The sequence below is a fragment of the Natator depressus genome, chromosome 21, assembly GCF_965152275.1.
Source record: "Natator depressus isolate rNatDep1 chromosome 21, rNatDep2.hap1, whole genome shotgun sequence".
Taxonomy (NCBI): Eukaryota; Metazoa; Chordata; order Testudines; family Cheloniidae; genus Natator; species Natator depressus.
Genome location: NC_134254.1, coordinates 6,803,721 through 6,818,494, shown reverse-complemented (window position 1 = coordinate 6,818,494; position 14,774 = coordinate 6,803,721). Strand labels below are relative to the sequence as shown.

The 14,774-nt window shown below is 49.9% G+C and overlaps 1 protein-coding gene across 3 annotated transcripts in view; it reads right to left on the bottom strand.

Annotated features, from left to right (window-relative positions):
• Positions 1 to 14,774, bottom strand: part of BLACAT1 (BLACAT1 overlapping LEMD1 locus) — a 60,927-nt gene that overhangs the window by 23,313 nt on the left and 22,840 nt on the right. The window contains exon 1 of one of the 3 annotated variants that reach the window (XM_074936232.1): positions 6,213 to 6,257. The exons of the other annotated variants lie outside the window; for them this stretch is intronic. The gene's annotated coding sequence lies outside the window, so the exon portion shown is untranslated. Of the gene's footprint in view, positions 1 to 6,212; positions 6,258 to 14,774 lie in introns of those variants that run through there. 3 annotated transcript variants of the gene reach the window in all.

Sequence of the window (14,774 nt, the reverse complement as noted above, 5' to 3'; positions counted from 1 at the left end):
CTCCATATTCATGAAACAAAGATACAAATTAACCCAGCCTGGCGGCTGGATTTAGCCGCAGAATGAAGCGTTGCAATTACCGGAGATGACTGAGGCTAATCAGGATAAGTGGGGACAGCGTAAGGAGAGCTGGGATCCTGGAAGAACTGGTTCCCCAATCCTTTTCAGCAATGTTCCCCATTTAAATCCCCTATCGTTATGAAAGTGTGGGGGGCCCCAGAGCAGCTGCACTGATCATTAGGAATTCATTCAGGAATAGCATGGTGATCTCAGGGCTGTGCATTCCACAGGAGTTTTGCCACAATTCAAGATGGGTTAATGTACCATTAACAGGAAAAGGGGATTTTGCTCATTACTTTCCCAGCACAACAAAACATTTTGGTTTACGACAAAGAAGGTGGTTAAATGGGCTCGTTAATTTTTTTCCTTTCCTATTATTACTGGTTAATTATCCAAGCCCTCCAGGACTGGAGCATTAACTATCAGAGTCCTGCTCCTTCACTAATAGCTAGCCAAGATCAGAGAAACAGGTGTCCACATTGAGTCCAATTGAAGTCAATGAAGATGTGACTGCAGGGTTGAGTCCTCATTGACACAAGTGATGGGGACCGGTTGCAATAGGCAAATTTTGTGAATGAGCAAATCCTGCCCCCTCCCCCCCCCCCCGCAAACCCAAACCAACCAAAAATACCCTAACAGCCTCACAAGATCTGCTTTGTTCAACTAATTTTCACTAGCACTGCTTAGTTTTAATTATTTACGTGGCACACTCTTGCTAACTCTCATGATTTTATCATGAGTCTTGGGATGGTATCTGGTGCTTTTCTGAAAGCCCCAGCTCCTGGAGTCATGTGAGAAGCTCAGCTTTCACTTTTTTATAAAAGGATAAGTGTGGAGGAAAAAAGCTTAAGACTGTGACCCCTAAAAGCTCAAAGATCAGAAAGTAAGCCTCATGATGGTGGAGGTCCCGGATTCATGATTTTGAAATGCTTGGCTTGGGGATACATCATGCATGTCTTCCCACTGCACGACCAAATGTGTAGGGAAATATAATGAAGTCTGATCCACATGAAACCTCACCACCGCATCTTCTTTGCTGCTCAGTCTGAGCCAAGAAGCTGGGCAAGACCTTGCCAGGTTTTGAACTTGAGGATTATTGAGGTTTGCAGATTAGCACAGTGAGAATTAGCACAGTTCTGCTGTATGATTTTCATCTTTCTCCAATCACGCCCCCGGTTTCCCCCACCCCCAACTGATCTCACAGCACAGCCTCACAGAAGACACTGGGACAAATCCTTGGCTGGTGCCCATTGATGTGGCTCCACTGAGGGCAACCGAGTTTACTGCACCTGCCATGGCCTCGAAGTGCACAGAGGGTAGGGGAGACTGGGAGTGCAGGATGGAATCAGAGTAAAAGTGATTGGAGGGGCCTGTCCCTTTCTTGGACACCTGTGCGATCCCGCTAGAGAAAGGAGACAATAGAAGAGAAAGGGCTTTTATAATTACCTGGTGGCTACTTTCTGTGGCTCTAGTTAACTGGCACTCTGTCTCCATAGGAAATAGCCTTCATTTGTGCATGAACCTTTTGTTCAGAAGAGCTGCAGGTGGGGGAGCTTTGAACTGTGTGAGAAAAGCCCGGCACTAAAAAAGAAACTCAAAGCCTCCCTCCCAAAGACTTCTTAACAGCAGTTGTGCAGCCCTGGACGCACCAAAGCTGCCTTTCAGCTCTGAATGGGGAGGAAGGGCTCTGAAAGGCCGACATCACCCCCCACCCCTCCTTTGTCTGTCCCTTTGCTAACCACCCCCTACCCTATTTGTCCGGCTAAAACTTCAAGGTCGTGCAAGGCTTCAATGCCCCCTTTCACTTGCTATTTGTTACCAAATAAATATGGGTGATTAAAAAGGGATCAGGAATCCGTGCAGAATGTAGAGGTGCCTGAGAAGGTGGAGTCGTCCTCTATGTAGCCCATGGCTTTTAGCCCTACATGAGTTAGGAAATGCAATCACATAGGAATAAAAAGCCATAGACCACAGCAGAGGGCTTACCGAGGATAAGCCAGCCGTCTTTAGGGAAATAAAAAAAAAGGGAAAGGGAAATAAAAAAAAAAATGAAACCCCTCTTAATCCCTCTGAACTGTGGCCACCTGGACTCCATGTCTGACTCCCCAGAGTTCACAGGTTCCTGAAGAAAATTTAATTTAACTGGAGCTAGGCCCTGGAGTAATTTGCTCCACTTCTAAATAAAGTCACCGGCCTATCATGTGATCCCTCCCCACTGTCATTACTGGGATGTTCGATGGGGTGGGATCTGAGTTACTATAGAGAATTCTTTCCTGGGTGTCTGGCTGGTGAGTCTTGCCCATATGCTCTGGGTTCAGCTGATCGCCATATTTGCGGTAGGGAAGGAATTTTCCTCCAGAGCAGATTGGCAGAGGCCCTGGGGGTTTTTCGTCTTCCTCTGTAGCATGGGACACGGGTCACTTACTGGAGGATTCTCTGCACCTTGAAGTCTTTAAACCCTGGTTTGAGGACTTCAATAGCTTAGACATAGGTGAGAGGTTTATCGCAGGAGTGGGTGGGTGAGATTCTGTGGCCTGCATTGTGCAGGAGGTCAGACTAGATGATCATAATGGTCCCTTCTGACCTTAATATCTATGAATCTGTGAATCTTTCTTGGGCCATCCTTGAAATGAGTTTGGTGGTCTCAGCTTAGCTGCTTTTACAGAACAGGACATGCTGTCTAATGAAGGCCATTATGGAGTCTTTACCATGCGTCGCCTCCATTAATTAGCTAAAGCCTGTCGCAGTCCGGCTGGGACCCTACAATGAGCTGGTTGCTGCTCTCACTAGAGGGCTAAACCTAGCCGAACACCTAGGAGTTTCACCGACAGGACCTGACTTGCAGTGTATATGAATACCCACCTGTCTGGATGAAGTACACTAACGGCAGTGGGTGCCTGGAAAGGCCATATTCTGATTTTAGCTACACCATGTAAATCCAGAGTAACTGAAGTCAGTGGCGTTACTCCAGATTGACAGTGCAGTAACTGAGAGCAGAATCTGGCCCTTAACATTTCAAAGTGCTGTTGTGGTCGGAAGAGTGACAGTAAAAGGGATATCTTGAGGGTGTGCATTTATGTCCAGCAGTTTGCACAGTTTACAGATCAAAAGCTCTAAAATCCCAGCTTTTCTCCTTCTGCCTCTTGTCTCTTTTTCAGCAATACAGGTTTTGCAGTCAGAGCTTTGCTGGCAAGGCAGCAGGTGGTGCAAACACCGCAATGGATTGATTCTCCTCACACCAGTGTAAATCACGAGTAGCTTCACTGCCTAGTCAGTGTCATTCCTCTGGTTTAAAATGAGAGTGAGGGAGAGGAGGATCAGGGAAATAGCATGCACCACACTCTCCCCCTGCCACACAGACTCCTGCAGGGCTAAGGGAGTAACGCTGAGTTTGGGTCAGTCGTCCCTGCAAGTTGTACAATAGGGCCCTGAGTTTTTATGTTAAGGTTGCTGCATTATTCCTCGCTTACAAAGACATCTTTAAGGGGCAGATCCTGATCCCTTTGGACCCTTTGGGAATTTTACCATCAACTTCAAGAGCAGCAGGACTTGGTCCTTAGAGCCCTACCCTGCAAGATGCTCAGCACCCACATCTATCATTGACTGCAGTGTGAAATGAGGTGCTCAGCACTTCACAGGGTTGGGGTCAAAATATGCAAGAATGTGGAAACTCCCTATTAAGGACACCTATGTATATTAGACCCAATTCTTCTCTCACTTACGTAGGCATTTTAATGTAGTTACTCCTCATTTTCTCCAGTATAAATGAGAAAAGAACGAGGCCCATCGTTTCTAATTCCCTTAGCGTTGATTTGCAAACGGAATTGTATAAAACAGGCAGCTAGAAAGCCCTGCGCCCTTCTCATCCAAGTTGTATTTTACAAGCTGCACTGTAGCATTGTAGTTCTAGGGGCAGCACTGTCTTCCAGCAGCGATGAATCTTAAAGAACTTACCTGCTCCAATCCTGCTCCTATTGAAACCAATGGCAAAACTTCCAGGGAGCAGTTGTGTAAAGCACGAAGGAGCCGATTTTTACATAGTCCATTTTCTGGCCATAACTGCACCTGCATTATTTCCTGCCTGTTCTGCTAAATGCCTGCCATTGGCATCCGATATGACAGCATTTTATGTTGCTTTTAAGGATCTCAAAGCATGTGATAAACATTGGATCAGATCCTCAGCTGGGTGTAAATCAGTGTAGCTGCAGTGTACACCCGCTGAGGACCTGGTCCATTAAGTACAGTAATACTTTGCACTTATAAAGCCACTTTCATTTGAGGATGTCCAAGGAGTTTACAAAGGTGGTTTAGTGTTATTACATCTCCTTTATAAGCAAGGAAATGAAGCCACTGAGCTTTGAAAATCTGGCCCCACAGCTGGTAAGGGACTTGTCCAAGGTCACACAGCAAGTCAACAGCAGAGTTTGGAATAGAACCCAGGAGTCCTGCCTCCCATTTCCAAGGACTAGTCTACATTTCTTCTCTAGCAGCTATTGTAATGGCACTGGCTACTAGAATAACTGAATGCATAATAAGACGCAGCTGCAAAAGGTGCACGAAACAAAACTTTCTCTGTAGGCTGCTGGAGAAAGAAAGACTTTTGCTGAGAGTATGTTTCCCACTCCCTCCCACTCCGCTTCCCAGGTTGATGGTCTCCTTGGGTGCCTCTTCCAAGAAACCTTTCTTTCTGCAGAATCAGAGGCAGCCACGAAACAGGCTCGTCTGGACAAGGTAAAGTGTGTTCAGAGGAGAGGAACACAAGAGATACTCCCAGCAGCTTTGTCTAGACACAGGAACAGTCCCCGCTCTCTAGCAAGTGCCTCCGCACCCTGTGTGCAGTATAAACCAGGGAAGCCTGCCGAAGTCAATGAAGCTACGCAGATTTATACAGCTAAAGATCTGGCCCTCTGCCGTTATTCTCTTCCCTTACATACCCTGCTGTTGCTCACACTTGTTCAGCAACAGTGATTGCTAATTACCAGGTGCTGATGAGGCCAGTCTAAGAAAGTCCCCTCTGTTGCCTCGGTAAAAGTCTTTGGGAAATTCAGTTTCTCTAAAACGGTACAGTCAGCAGGTTTGGTGAAATCTTAAACCCTGCAGTATAGAATAGTACACAGGCCTTTCACTGACTAGCTGAGCTTCTGAAGCACGTGGATGGCTCTGAAATGTTGCTTGCCCACATCCGTTCTCCTTTAACAATCAAACCTGAATGTCAGGAAAAAGGCACCACCTGCTCCATATGGTCCTACGTGGACACATTTGCTTTTTGGCAACATAGTCTTTATCTAGGCAACGGAACTTGCATTGTGAATGCCACCTGCATGGGCTTAAATGGGCACTGTGCAGACATACTCTGAGCATGGCTACATTGTTCTACACTGTCGTGCATTGTGTGTGGGCTGTGTGGCCACCTGTATGGTCCTGTGTTGGTGCACATAGTGCTCACCTGTTATGTATCCACTGGTGCTATACAACAACCTGCTCCTATAGACATATCTGTACACATATGCCTATGTGCTCCTATACAGTCCCATGCACCCTATCCCCAACTGCTCCTGTGTGGACATGCATGCTATATGCCATGGTATCCCATTGCTGGACATAAAGCACAGCCCCAGCTTTCCAAGGAGCCTGGTGCCTTCAGCATCAAAGCCAGGTGCCTCTGTGGGGTCAGCACCGATTGCCCGTGCACCCTACTCTTAATAGAGCAGCATGGTGCTTTGCACTGTCTCCTTGCTCCAGCGCCCAGGGCTGGGAGGATATAGGAGGAACCTATTGTGCTTTTAACTCCCCCCCCTCCATGACACCAAAACAACCCAGCCCATCTCTGCTGCAAACCTCCAGTGCAGCCTCCAGCCCCGTCCTGCTCCCTCAGTCTCGCCCCAGGAAAAGACTGCTCTCTACCCTTGGAGAGCGCCACACAGCCGTCAAGAGGGAAAAGGGAGATGCACGCACACCGTGTCAGGTTAAACGCCATCCCGGATCTTTCCTGAGCACCCTCCACTGCTTCCCCCCTCTTTCCTCTCCACCTCGCCCCCCTGCTGGCTGCACTAAGCCCTAATCAGACACGCCAGCCCCCAGCAGGGAGAGGATTGAAGGGACGCATTGTTTTCAAAGTCTCGGCGCCGACGGCTGGGCACAGATGATCTCACCTTTGGCAGCGCGACATCGTCACGGCGGGGCTGGCGCCCCGAACCAGCCGACCCGGATATAGGCCTGAAAAATGGCAACAGCTCCCGCCACCCACCCCGCTGGCTAGGAGAGATGAGATCTGCGTTGCCGTCTCCTTCCCAGCCCCCGGTCCATGGCTATTGAGTCACAGGCTTTCCGGTGCGGGGGGGACAATCCTCCCGGCCACACCAGCCTCCCGGGGATCCGGCCGTGAGCGCTGTGCACCCCGACTCCCGCTCCACACCTCCTGCTGCCGTCCCGCCACAGAAATCTGAGCGGCATCCAACGAAACTTGACTCATTTTTGAAGCCGTTGACCCCTCCCCTGCCTGCCGTCCCCTCTCTGCCTTCCCTCTCCATCTCTCCACCAGTCGCCAAGTGGTTGCTGTTCCACTGCACACTTGAGATGGTTCATCACCCCGGGGCTGGGGCTGGCGGGCGGGGGGTGGGGGTGGTGGTCAGGTATTTCTCCATCCTTAATTCTCAAGAGCCTGGGTAACAAAGGCTCTATTGAACTCCTGCCTCTCTGGTCTGTGAAGCAGAAACCTCTTGTATCTACTTCACTGGCTTTGATCTAACTCCCACAGTGGGATGCGTATTACTCACGTCCCAGTGCTGGGGTATTGCTGCCAGGATGGGGAGTGGGGGTGGGGAGGAATAAGCCTCTCCTCCCCTCATCACCCCTGTTTTGGAAAGCACCCTGCCGGTAAGCCTGCAAGGGATCACCCGGCCCTAGCCTCTCACACCAGCTTTTCCACTTTCTCTCTCTCTCTCTTCTTCCCCACCCTGCCAGTTCTCTCCCCCTAGCCCCAAACAGGTCACCCTCCCAGTCCCAAGGGATGAGCTACGCATGCCTTTTATCACTGGCCTGGCCACTAAAATGACCGAGTCTTGGCTCCACCGTTCCTCTCTCACCCTGAGAACACTGAACTTGGTGGAGCAGGGACGAAGATTTTGTTTGTCAAAAAGGCTTTTACTGGCATCTGGGCAAGGGGCAAACAATGAAAACATCTGACTCGGGGGGGGGCCCAAGTCTTCTGAGTCTTGAACACACAGTATCTCCCCCTTGTGCAGTTCCCCTGTGGGGCATGTTTAGCTCTGGGGGCTTTTTGGAGGAGTGGGGTGGAGAGGGGGCATGCAGCAAGTTGGTTGTTGGATCGCTGGGCTCACAGCCTGATCTGATGGTGCTGAGCGTGCTGAGCTCCCACTGTCTTCTGCTCAGGGGACAGACGTTGAGAAGCTCTCAGAGCCCAGCAGCTTGGACCATGACGCCGGTGGGCGGCTATTCCTAAAAGCTCCCAGGGAGCTGAGCTCTTCTGAGAATCCAGCCACTTGTTTAGCTGCCTGAGCTGTTCGGAATATCTAGTCCCAATACTGGGAACTGGACCCTTCTGAAAATTCTGGGCAACATTTTCAAAAGCCCGCAAGTTCCTTGGGTCACTTCTGACCAGATTTTCAGAGGCATTCAGGTGCCTAAAGATGCAAAGTGGGATTTTCAACGCGCCTAAGCAGGCTGGGTGCCTAACTCCCATTGACATCAAACGTTTATTTGCATCTTTAGGCACCGAAATGCCTTTGAAAATCTGTCTAGGAGTTACTTGAAAGGCAATAGAACTAAAGTCCCTGAGTCACTCAGGCCCCTTTGGAAATTGTACCCTCTTGCCTCAATGTACGATTTTCAGAAAGTGTCAGCACCCAGCTGTTCCCAGTGACTTCAGCTAGCTGTGGGTGCTCAGCACCTTCTGAACCGCAGTCCTTAAGGGGTGTCTCAAATTACGTACCCAATTAGTGAGCCCTAATCTACAAATTTAGGCCTTAGTATAGCCAAGGGCTTTCAGTGCTGCCTCCCCCACTCCAGCCGCTTCGCTCTTCCTTCACTAGCCCTCTCCCCCATTCCTCAGGTGCTTTCATTCCACTGCTGCCCTGGGCCTCCAAAGAGCTGAGACATTCAAAAGAGTCTCTTCCCAGGTGCCACAGAGGCCCCATTCTTCTCCTGCCTCTGTCCCCTCTGTGCTCTCATTGTTCACCATGACTACACACATTCTTGAGCTTCTAATGAGAGCCACGTTGCCATTTCCGTCTTATGAGGGGGAGGGAGAGAGAAATAGCATTATAGCAAAAATAAATACAAATAAAAGGATAGATAGATAGATAGATAGATAGATAGATAGATATCCAGGAACTGCCAGACTGGATCAGACCTAGGGCCCATCTAATCTGGTATCCTGTCTCCCACAATGGCTAGTGCTAGATGTATAAGTGGAAGTTGCAAGAAACCCTGCACGTATGGCATAACCTACCCCCAGGCAAAGTTTCCTCCTGACCCCCATCACCTAGCAGCTGGCTCGTGCCTTGATGCATGCGGGCCCTTCCGAAAGTCTTGCTTATTTTTTAACTATTCACTGTTATAACTCAAGAGAGCAGCGGAGATCAGTGAGCTGGGAGATAGTGGGGCAAAGAAACCTAACTTGTTTCAAGACTGAACATAATCAATTTGTGCAGGGGATGGTATAATGAGGTTGCCTGCAATGGCATATGGCCCATCTGCGACTGCTAGTAGCAAATATCTCCAATGGCTGGAGATGGGACACTGGATGGGGAGGTCTCTGAGTTACTACAGAGAATTCTTTCCCAGGTGTCTGGCTGGTCGGTCTTGCCCACATGCTCAGGGTCTAACTGATCGCCATATTTGGGTTTGGAAAGGAATTTCCACCCAGATCAGAATCTTGGGGTTTTTTTTTTGCCTTCCTCTACAATGGGGGGAAACGAGTCACTTGCTGGTTTGAACTAGAATGCGTGGTGGATTCTCTCTGACTTGAAGTTTTTAAATCAAGGTTTGAGGACTTCAGTAACTCAGCCAGAGTTTATGGACCTACTGCAGGAGCAGGTGGGTGAGGTTCTGTGGCCTGTGATGTGCAGGTCAGACTACATAATTGTGATGGTCCCTTCTGGTCTTAAAGTCCATGAGTCTATGAGACTTGGGCAACAATCCATTTCCCAGCTATCTTGACAATATCAAGCTGACAATAGCTATCTTGGCTCCAGCTCAGAGAGATTAGAGCTATCCAATCACGTTTATAAGGCCACCTGTACTATGAATTGAGTATTTGGAGAGTACCTTTCCTTGTAACAAAGTCATTTCCTTACCCCCAACCTGCCTTACTATGTCCTAGTCAATGAGTTATATTGGGACTTGGCTACATAATGCAGCACCTTCCAACTGGGGATCTCAAAATGGGTTCATGATGTTAACCCTTTTGTATTTAATACTATTATATACTTTTCTTTACTATGCACATTGTATACTGTTTGTCCCTCCTGTGTCATATGCAATATTTTCTGATCCTTTATGAATTACCACCTTCTCCCACCTATTTTGTATCTACATCTGCTTTAATAAAAAGAATTTAAAAAAAATATTAGCTTCATAATAACCCCTAATAAACTTCACAACACCCCTCCTTTTAAGGATGGAGAAAAGGAGGGACAGGTACATTTAATGACTTGACCAAGGTCACACGGTGAGTCATTAAAAGAGCTGGGGGATTCAGAGCAGAAGTCTTGGCTCCCAGATTCACCTGCTGTAACCACATTGCTGTCAGGAACCAGGAACTGAATGCAGGAGTTCTATCAGTGCCTTGGTCTAACCATTAGACGACACTGCCGCTAACATTCTCTAAGACACCGCCTTAGAGTTTACTTAGAGAGACCTGTGTTTGTAGAAACGTTCACATACTTGGACAGCACCATCAGCCAGGATGGTGGAACAAGCCAGGACATCCGGAACAAATTCAGTAAAGCCAGGAACACCTTCAGGAGCTTAAATACAGTCTGGAAATCATCAGAATACAACACCAAAACCAAACTCAAGATTTATCAGAGCTGTGTACTTTCAACACTACTATAGTGCAGAATGCTGGGGAATGAGAAAGTCTGACACGTCCAAAGTGTCTTCATTCCATACAACCTGCCTCAGAAATATCCTCCATATCTTTTGGCCCAGAACAATCTCAAACCAAGATCTATTGACACAGTGCAGCCAAGAGGATCTGAGCCCCATCGTTGCCAGGAAGCGCTGGAGATGAGGTGACCATGTGCTTCAGATGGAAACTGATTCCATCACCAGAGTAGCAATAAGATGGACACCTGAAGGCAAGTGAAAACGGAGCCGCCCGAAAACAACCTGGCGAAGCGCTGTGGAAGCTGAGCTGAGAAACCTGGGGCACAACTGGGAACCATTGGAAGGCCTGCCAGAAACAGACAGGAGTGGAGGAGCTTCATCACTGCCCTAAACGCCAGAGGCGTAACGGGAACCTGATGATGATGATGATGATCATGTGTCTGCATTAATTACAGGGTCTCCGCCATGGTGTCGTCTCCACTCAAACGGCTCATGTAGCACCAAAATGACTGAGGCCCAGCCACAAATGCAGCAGCAATGTATTAACCAGAGACACTATCAGCTGGATGCTCGTGGATCAGACAGAACCTCTGCGTCCCCTTTAGCCTTTACAAAAAAAAAAGCCACACGCCCAATTTCACTCAAAAACAGTCCTGTTGCTTACACACACACGCGCCATACTGGCTCCTCCAGGCTCGTCCAGACTGAGAGGTCTTTGGGGCAGTGACTGTCTTTTCAGTACATATGTGTCCCGCGCCTAGCACAATGGCACACATAGCATCGTGGGGCCTCTAGGCATGACAACAACAATAATAATAACACGGAAAAGCAGCCACTGTTCTGTTATAACACAGACTAGAGGGGTAAAGGAGGCTGCCTGCTTTGCTCACCTTAAGCTAAAGCACGTTGGAAGCTGTAAAAACATACCGGGGCCAGAATCGCTGCTGGTGTAAATGGGCGTTGCTCCATGGAAGCAATGACACCAATTTACATCATCAGAAAATCTGGCCCACTACGGATTAATTTAGGCTGCTAAGGATAATCAGACAGCTGCGAGGAGAGTTTCTGATCTCCGAAAGCCTGGCGAAGGTAGGTGTTACTATACCAAGTTCATGATGAGGTGTGTTGGAGCGTCACAATACAGACCCTGCTCACCCCCACATACATCACCTCCAATTTTGCTAAACTTCATTGCAAAGCTGAGAGACTTCCTCTGGCTGTTTCTCAGGGAGCAGGGATAAGACAATGGGCCAGAACTCTTCCAGCAAAGTGCCCATCAAATTACTGCATGGAACATTAAAAGAGAGAAAACATCCCTCTGGAATCTAGGTAACTCACTAATTAACAAGATCCTCCGGTGCCATTTTGCACCGCTCCCTGACTCAGATATTTCAGCTCCAGCAGCACCAGCTGTAATTAAGTCTAGGCTACGAGTTAGGAGATGCAGTAGCGGGTGATTTAGCCACTGGGGATTTTGCCTAGATCTGCAGAAGCACGGGGGGCCGGATGAGCAATGGGCTCTGTCACTGAGAATGAGACACCAGCTGCAGCCAGAGTCTACGGTCCCTAAGGGGTGCAGAGGAGTAACACACTCACATGAACTTCCTCACTCTAGCGCAAGAAGTTGGAGCAAGGAGGTGATGTAAGCTCCCCTCATTGAAGAGTGCTTGAGCAATCACTGAGGTAGGCTGTCTCTGGAGCAGACCACCTACACAGCAGAGTCAGTATTAGGACTGAATGGAAATGCTGCCTTCACTCCTGCTCACCCCCTTCCCCACACCCGCCAGTACTCCCTACATGCCGCTGACGCTCTCCACCATGAGGGAGCTGAGTTACTCAGAGATTTGAATTGGAAGGTGGCAGGCACCCACACGGCTGTCGATGAGCTGGACTGCCAAGAGGGGAGGAAGATGTGGAGGAAGGCTCTTCGACATTGGTCTTCCCAGCTGGGGGGGGGGCACTCAGGCTGTGGGCTGCCCACTGTTTGGCTGGTCCAAACCTGAGTGGTGCTGTGACCAGGTGCCCAGGTTGCAAAGTCATTCACTCTGCCAGACACACTCTCCATAGCTTGAGACAAAGCCATGCTGGCTTATTTCCCCTCCTCCCCCCCGCACTGGGATGTGCCTGAGCAGAGCATGTGACCCCTGCAACTGGCTCCCACCCCCATTTCACCCCCAACAAGAACTCAGCAGAGCAATTTGTATCTCAACAACCGAGCTGGGTTTCTCTGCAAAGGGGAGTGGGGCTGAAAACCCACAATACTCTCATCCTCACCGAGCGCGAGAATGGGGAAGGAAGGGGCCCCTGACACGGGGGTGGAGAGTTCAAGATGAGGTCTTGTGGGGGTAGGTTAAAGCAAGAGGGATGAAGGACGCTGCGCCCAGAGATATACAAAGGGAGACTCAGGGAAGGTCTAAGCCTCTGGATCCCTGCTTAATCCCCGGCAACTTTGACTTGGTAATGGGGAGAGAGGAAAACTGCCAGACTGTAAGTGATGCCTCAGCGAGCTGGATGTGAGGAGAGGGGAGGGGCAAAGAGAGACAGAAAATTAGAGAGGGGAGTTAAAGAAAAAAAGGGGGGGGGGAGTGTGCTGAGAGACAGATTCAGAGAGGTCTGGTCTAACTGACACCTTCCCAGGGTGCAGGTTACAGCAACTCAGCCTGGCTTGGCCCCACTTACCGCTCTGTAACTCACACCCCCTTTTGTGCCACCTCTGCCCCCAGAGCTCCGGGAATCCCAGTCCAGTGTGGGGGTAACTCCGCTGACTTCAGCGGCTTTACACAGAGGGTAACCGTGTCCCTCGTTGGGAGGGAAAGGGCTCGATCCTGCTCTCACTTCCAGCAGGTGCGACTTGGCCAGCTGCAGCAGATGTGTCTCATCAACGCCTGACGTCTGCAGAAGGAGAATCGGGCCCCTGAGATTTCGGTTCAGCTGCCGATATAAGCCTCTGACCCCCAACAGGGAACAGGGAAAGAGGACAGTGAATTTAATCTCCCTGGGTGTCCAGCTGCGAGAGGGAGCGCATTGCCCCCACTGTGCATGGCAATCCAGCCTGTTCGGAATGGAGAGGAGCAGACACCCATAGCCCCCGGGCTGCTGCTTCCAATCCAGCCTACTCAGTAGCCAGCTGCACTTCCTCCATCCTGACCCAGCCGTCCCTCTGCCTGCTGCGTGGGGTGTACCGCCCCTCCGAGTCCGATCTGCCCCACTCATCCCTGGCACAGGCAAGACAAGACTTAGCCAGACCCCCATCACCAACCCATGGCATGCATGAACCACCGCGGGCAGGAGACAGCTACCACTGTTTGCACTGGGGTTTCCAGTGATGGAGCCTGAGGACTGGACGGCGCCAGTCCCACAGCTCTTGTCCCCACCTGCCTTTGTCCATCCTTTTCGGCAGAGGAGATCCCTGGTCTGTGGAATGTGACAGAACTGAAGAGAGAGGGGGGCAGAGAAGAAGGGTCCCAGACCTGTGGCCATCACTCCTGCAAATCTCTCAATTGACTTCAGTGGGGAGTCCTGCCAGAATTAATTTTATAGAATGCAGGATTGGTTGTTTTGGTCCCTCCAATATCAGCAGCTGAACTCCAGTCCAAACACGATCCGAGCCTGCCCCCCCCTGCCCTCAAAAGAGATAATCACACCAGATCTGAAATGCCATCGCGCGTAGCTTCACGGCCACACAGCAGGGAACTAACCAGGATTCACAATACACATGGGCCCAAGCCATGGACTTCAGATCCGGTTTCTCCCACCTCCTCCCCAGAGCTGCTGCCTGATGGGATATTGGGCTTTGATTTGACCCACTGAAGAGAAGGTGGGTAGGCTTGAAATTTGAATCTGGAATCCAGATTCCACCATCGTTTGGGATGGGGTAGTGCTTGGACACAGGGATTTGTGTCAGGGCCATCTAGTAAAGAAATAGGGCCCGATTCTCTTCTCACTGACCCCGCCGTGGCTGGAGTCACGCTAGAGTAAGTGAAGGAAGCACCTGACCAGGAGTCCTCTTTATAAAGCCAAGTGGCTGATAGCCCTCTGCCTTTCACCAGTGCCTTACTCCATTCAGCCCCAGGGAGGTCCTCCTGATTTCCACTGGGGTAGAAGAGAGGAGACTCCCAGAGGACAGTTGTGCTTTGGACTTCCCCATGCATTCGCCTCAGGCTCTGTTACTCAGGGCTTGATATTATTATTTTTTAATATTTTCCTGCAAGGCGTGTGTGTGGAGGGGGGCGGTGGGGGAATGAAAGTAAATCACACCCAGGAACACCAGCCCAATCTCCGGTGAAGCGAGGTGGGGATGCCCCCTGCTGACATTCCACCATTGCGGGCTGGAGAATAATTAGCTGAGGCAGCTGCTGGAACAAGTTGGATTAAAAAGATCCTTGCTGGAGTTCATTTGTTTGGATTCACTTGCTCTTGGTCTCGCTCACTCCCCCACCTCTGTGCTCTCACTGGTGTAGTTTTGCACCCACCCACAGTCCGCATGGGAAGAGGAAGCTCTGTGTATGTGTGTGTGAGATGGCATGTGGGTGTGTGGGTGTGAGAGAGAGAGGGGCCTTGTGCTAGGCCTTGCACTAGTTTGCACACACCCCCAGGACTGGGTGAGCCTGGATTAGACTCCTAAGGCCATTGATTTACAGCTC